At 44.1% G+C, this 6,612-nt stretch overlaps 1 long non-coding RNA gene across 1 annotated transcript; it reads right to left on the reverse strand.

The window, feature by feature from the left end:
- Positions 1 to 650: 650 nt before the first annotated feature.
- Positions 651 to 6,049, reverse strand: LOC309539703. The gene is made up of 3 exons (XR_014222968.1): positions 5,959 to 6,049; positions 1,496 to 1,685; positions 651 to 909 (listed from the first exon to the last, which is right to left on the reverse strand). It is a non-coding gene; the product is annotated as an uncharacterized lncRNA (long non-coding RNA).
- Between the last annotated feature and the right edge of the window lie 563 nt (positions 6,050 to 6,612).

A 6,612-nucleotide genomic window follows, 5' to 3' on the forward strand; every position in this document is an offset into this window, starting at 1 on the left:
TCACCCCACTTGCAAGTGTTCAGTGAACACCAGAAAAGATCACTCAGATATGTAGCTGTACACTTGGATAGCTCCATCCACAGTTAGAAACCCTGCAAAGGGGGGCATTTTTCAGGGGTTCAAATGAAGCACATGGGGGAGGAGGAGGAGGAAGAGCATGACTGGGGATAGCTCTAGTATCAGGACTCGGCTCACCTGTGACGTATAAAGTAGGAATTTATAGTTCAAACCATCACACAGCTATGAAGAAAAGGAGAAATTACTGTGCAACACAGGCCAAGAAAGCCCTTTTTACACCAGTAGTGAGTTATAAAAGCTTGGACCTGATAGCTGGTCTGAACAATTGGGAAAGTCATGCTTGGCGGCCACAGCTAGACTTTTCCCCACTCCATCTTTGTTTTGCCAGAATGGGCACCTAGGGATAGGTGTTAACCACCCTACTTGCTAATTTTATTTAAATTCATTTCCTTGGGTGTTTCTCAGGTGCTTTGCCAGAGGCAGAACCCTGTTATTTGGTGACAGTCAAGAATTGTAGCTAAGGTATCTTCAGCTAAAAATGTGTATTGTATTTTCCATAGGAGCCTGCAACTTCCCCAATGGGAGCTGAGAAGAGAGGTGGAGCCAAGACATTTGAAACACAAACCAAAGCCTCAAAAGTCTAAATTCTTCATACAGGGGAGGAGGGAGACAACTGCAAGTCTTGCCAGTTCACCACTGCCACCACACTCAGGAGAGAACAGTCCCATTCCTCCACTGGATACCTCATTACTTCTTTGAGTTGAGTGGCTTTGGTGTTGTTCGGCCCTGTCACCATCATCTCAGTCAGAACTGAAGCCTGGCTTTCCTTAAAGCTAGATTTGTCTCTTCCCTGCTTCTGTGAAGACAACTGGAACAGGGTTCCCTAGTCCCCTGTGAAGAGATATTGATTGTTGAACCACTCTTGAGAATTGTAGCTCTGGGAGGGGAATAGGGGTTTCCTTCAAACAATTCTCAGTGCCTTTAACAAATCACAGCTCCCAGAATTCTCTAGGGGAAGCCATGGCTGTTTAAAGTATTTTAAATATATGGTGTGAACGTGGCCTATATGTGCCTAAGACTTTGCCTATTTGCAAAGCCCCATTAACAGTAATCTTTCCATCTCTCAAGCTTAACAAAAAAATTTTTTATGGAATTCAGCCAAATTTTACTCAAAGCTGACAGAATGAAATTAATGGACCTAGCTTAGTGATGTCCATTAATTTCTGTGGGTCTACTCTGAGTAAAAATTGGTTGAATGCCACCCAATGGACACAGTCTACCTTCTATTGGAGTCAATGACAAAAGTCCTATCCAATTTTTTATTTATTTAAAAAATGCTTTGTCTCTAGACACTTACTTCTGTGGTATTAATCCCTGGCAAGTTTGTTTATTCTACAGACTCCGGTAAGAGGACATTATCAAAAAAGTTCCTAAGGGTAACAACACAGCCACAACCTTGCACACCTCAATTTTCTACCTTTCTTGAGAGCAGGAAGATAGCTGAACTCTGGTCTCTCAATTATAGGCAAACAGATGAGACACGGCTTGAAAAAGATGACTGTGCTTATTTCACGGGCCTACCCTTCAGGATATCACAGGGATGAATCCATTTATAAGCAACTTCCTCCACTCTTTTTATTTTCCACATAATTCATGGAGATAAGGAGCTGCATGAAGATATAATAGTCCGCCATTAGGATGGATTCAATCAGCTTTTCATAGGAAGATTGCTTTGACATTACCAGCCAAATGTAGGTTTCATTTAATTTGGCACTTCATAAGGTTTGCTGGAGGAATGAGCATAGCGTTGGAAGAAGGAAGTTAGAAAGCTAAACAAGTATTTCATCTTCCCGGCTCATTAACTCCAAAATGAGGAGGTACCTTGATTGGTCATAAAGGTGTCTCGAAGGCCCCCAAAGCCACAAGGCAGTAACTACAATTAGTTTCTCTTCAAAGAAATATACGAAGGAGATTATGCGCCGAACAGTAACGGCACCCAAATTGCAAATGTACCTTCAGAACTTTGGCAGCCTTTACATTTGAGTGCCATTTGCAGGATATAGACTTATAAAGCCATGGAAATTCAAAGCAGAAAAGTAGTGTGTGTGTGTGTGGATATATCTTTTGCAGAAGCATCTGTTCATTGCTCTAGTGATTTAAGGACCTGGACTACTGTTTGCTGGGACAAGGAGGGGCTACTACAAACCTGAAACATCCCCTGATCTCACTTTGCCCCCCACTCACATAGTATTGCTGTGTCTCCAAACTGCCTCCCACCTTCCTGATTGGGTAAACATGTGGAGGAAGTGAACAACCCTAATAAGATCATAAATATGCAGGAAACACAAATAATAGCACTCCATTACAATAATAAATAATCACCAATAGAAACCAGGAAAAAATACCATGAGAAGACAGTATCAATGCATGCCACAGAAGGCATGTCCCAGGAGAACTCTCTTCACCATCTCCCTGAACATGCTAAGGGGCAAAGGGATCTGAACTATTCAGAAAAAAAATAAATCTATAACCTGGGTGCCACCATCAAAAAGACACAATCAAGTACCCTCACATTCTGCACTTCACATGACAAAGGAATGGGCAAAAAGCACATCTCCTTATGATCTTAGTATACCATAGGCTCTGGAAAGTGGATGTGATTCTTCAGACATCCTGGTCCTAAACCAGGCTTCAAAGATGGAAAAGCGTGTTCTCCTTCAGGGAGAGCACGTGTTGCGGTGGGGTCTACTGAGCCACCCCCTTTGTTGCTGGGTAAGTTCTCCAAAATGGCCAGGGGGCAGTGATTGGATTGCTGAGTTGCTGGGGCAAAAGTTATGTTGCAATTTTGGTGGGAGGGGTAAAAGGTTTTAATACTCTGCACACAGCCTTGTGCTTTCTCTTTTGCTGCGTGCAACGGATCACCCGCCCACCCGCCCTAGAGTAAGGGGTTGTTGCATTGACCTTGCTATGCCTGTCATGGGGTTGTCTGCCTTTGAGCAGGGGCCTGGTAGGAATTTTTCCATCTGGCAAATTGGCCGGCTGGGTGGTTTTTGCCTACTGCGTAGCAAATCGTCACAACTTGTAAGGTTGCGGTTAGGCATTGGTTATAAATCTGGTGGAGGAGGGGTTAGGATAGGCTGGGCCTGCCCCTCCATGGTTGCTGCGGAAAGGGAATTCCGTTAAAGGAATCCTGGGGCTTGCCATCTTTTCGTCCAATCCCTGGAATGGGACTAGGGCCGGCAAGCCTTCGGGGAGCAGGCGGGTGAGAATTGAGGGTCTGTGACTCAGCTCCATTTTCCCCCGACTTGCTTTCCCCCGCACTGTCTTTCGGTGGTGCCCGGAAGTCAGTTCTGTCCCCAGGCGGGGGGACAGATAGTCTTAACCAATGCCTAAACAACCACTCACGGTTTGTATTTTAATAAAGTTGTGGCCAAAATCATGCCAAAAATCTTAAACAAAAATTACGTGTCCGTTGTGAGTTATTTTGGGGGTGGATTGGGGACCTCGACACGCAACTAGCACCTTGAATGGGTAACAACACGTGCAAGGAGATCAGAAATGAATGGAAGAGGTTTCTTCCCAGCAATTCTGATTTCTTCTTTTGAGGAATCTCTGCCCAGATTCTTGTCTTTAGTTTAGTGGAACACACCCCACTCAAACGAGTGCCTGATGTCTTGAGCATGATTCATGGAAAATCATTAATATATAAATATGATTAATACTTATGTATAAGTCATACTTGAAATGAGCCTACCAACTACAGGAACCAAGTGCCCAAGAACTAGGTTTGATGGTTCCAGTAGTAGATAGGTAGCCATGTTGGTCTGCCATAGTCAAAATAAAAAAATTCCTTCCAGTAGCACCTTAAAGACCAACTAAGTTAGTTCTTGGTATGAGCTTTCGTGTGCATGCACACTTCTTCAGATACACTGAAACAGAAGTTGCCAGATCCTTCTATATAGAGAGAAGGTGGGGAGGGGTATTACTCAGAAGGGTGGTGGGAATGGGAGATAGGCAGATAGCTGAGAGAGCCTGTTGACGACTCTTAACGACTGTAATAGGTCTTACAGGAAAAGGCAAGGGGTGAGAAGGTGAGAAATGGTTTAGTCATGTATAGTGAGATAAGAATCCAATGTCTTTGTTCAGCCCAGGTCTTTCCATGGTTTTAAGTTTGGTAATGAGTTGCAATTCAGCAGCTTCTCTTTCCAGTCTATTTCTGAAATTCCTTTGTAGTAAAACAGCTACTTTGAGATCTTGTATAGAATGTCCTGGGAGATTGAAGTGTTCTCCTACTGGTTTCTCTGTTTTGTGATTCTTGATGTCAGATTTATGTCCGTTTATAGAATAAACGGACATAAATCTGACATCAAGAATCACAAAACAGAGAAACCAGTAGGAGAACACTTCAATCTCCCAGGACACCTTCTCTCTATATAGAAGGATCTGGCAACTTCTGTTTAAGTGTATCTGAAGAAGTGTGCATGCACACGAAAGCTCATACCAAGAACTAACTTAGTTGGTCTTTAAGGTGCTACTGGAAGGAATTTTTTTATTTAGGTTTGATGGGTTAAGGAGCAGCATCTCAATTCATGGGAGATGACAGCACTTTAGCACCATATATGAAAAAGAGGTGGTAGTGAATTCTTTTTCTCTAGACTCAAGGAAAACAACACCCAAAGGGGTTCTGAGAATGCTGGTTGAATCCAAGCAACACAAGAAACAGGGTAAGGAAACTGTTATTCCCCACCGAGGTCCTTGACCTTTTTGCTCTTTGGTTTCTTCCTCACCCTTAGCCTCCTGACCAGTCCTAGGAGGCCTTGTCCCACACGTCTCCATCACTCCTGGAGGGAGATATCAGCCTAGAAAATTGTCAGAGCCAACCATGCACACATCTATAGCTGAACCAGCACTTTGAGGAAAGGAATTCAAGCATTACACCCGCAGAGGGAATATGACAAACAAAGGCAGCTGCATATATGGACAGGAGAGTATTTTGAAGCAGTGACTTCAATGCAGGTACTTTGCACAGATTTAGGTGTCTTCAAACATCCACAAACATTCTGTCTTCTTAAGGAGCTTTGGAAGATACTGAAGAAATTGTCAGGTAAAACCACTTGGGCAACCTGCGGCCTAGTTTATACATCCAGGAAGATCTTTATGCATTTTCTCATTTTAACTATTATGTATTTATGGATGTTTTAAATTTAATTGTGTGTGTGTTTATGTGTGAATGCTTTTCACTGACTTTATTCTTATATGTCACATAGCACCTTGATAAACGTTCATGAAAGTACAGCTTCTGGGTCATGTGGCCAGCATAACTAAGCCACTTCTGGCGAACCAGAGCAGCGCACGGAAATGCTGTTTACCTTCCCGCTGGAGCGGTACCTATTTATCTACTTGCATTTTGACGTGCTTTCGAACTGCTAGGTTGGAAGCAGGAACCGAGCAACAGGAGCGCACCCCATCACGGGGATTCGAACCGCCAACCTTCTGATCGGCAAGTCCTAGGCTCTGTGGTTTAACCCACAGTGCCACCCGCGGCCCTGATAATAAAATTAGTAAAGGTAAAGGGACCCCTGACCATTAGGTCCAGTCATGGCCGACTTTGGGCTTGCAGCGCGCATCTCGCTTTATTGGCCGAGGGAGCCGGCATACAGCTTCCGGGTCAATTAGGAAGTCCCTATTTTCATTGGACAAATGTTGGAGGATATGTAGACCAGGGGTCCATCTTCTCAAGCATCTTGTTCTCACAGTGGCTTCCCAGATGCCTATGGGAAGCTGACAAGCTGCATTTGAGCACAACAGCACCCACTGCTCCTGCAGTTTCAAGCACCTGGTATCCAGATACAAACTACTACCAGTAGAGGTTACCAGTAACTTCAGCCTACTGTAAGACAGGGGGCACTGAGACTTCAGGGGTAGGCACCTTCCACTTACCTGCTCATATCCCTTCGAAGAATTTATCTTCCCTTGTCACTGTTAAATCTCCTTTTCATGCACATATAGTGGCAAAGGGACCCAGATCCCCTCCTCTTTCGAGAAAAGTCAAAGTTCTGAAGTTTAAAGTCATCGTGCACATCAGACTCAGCTCCTTGTACGGAACTTCTAACGGGGTTCCAAGCAGCCGAGTCACGGAGGTGAGCGATATAACTGGTGACGGCTTTAACTCTAAACGCTCGTGCCTTTGTCACTTTGTCAGAACACGAGCAGAAATGAATCGTAGCACTGCTATCGATGTGACAGAAGGGACAGAGGACAGCACATCTATTTCCTTGTGTTAAATGAAGAGGGAGAATTTCAAAAAGCCCATATTTGCACTGGGGGAAGGGGAGGGAGTGAAAGGAAATGGCCTTTTTTGGCCTCCCACTTTACATGAAAGGGTACTTTCTGTGCGGTTTGCTTTCTTCATTATCCGACAGCATTCCCCCACAGTGAACAGAAGTGAATGACAGGCTACTCTGGAATGCTTGAGGCCACGTGAGAAACAGAAGTGGAGGAAGGAGGCAGCAGCAGCAAAGCAATATTTTATATTGTGTTCTTTCTAGAGATGGTTGAATCAGCCTCCTTCTGGGTTCTGTCACTTTGTATACG

This window comes from Podarcis vaucheri (genome assembly GCF_965113315.1).
Source record: "Podarcis vaucheri genome assembly, chromosome: 8".
NCBI lineage: Eukaryota > Metazoa > Chordata > Lepidosauria > Squamata > Lacertidae > Podarcis > Podarcis vaucheri.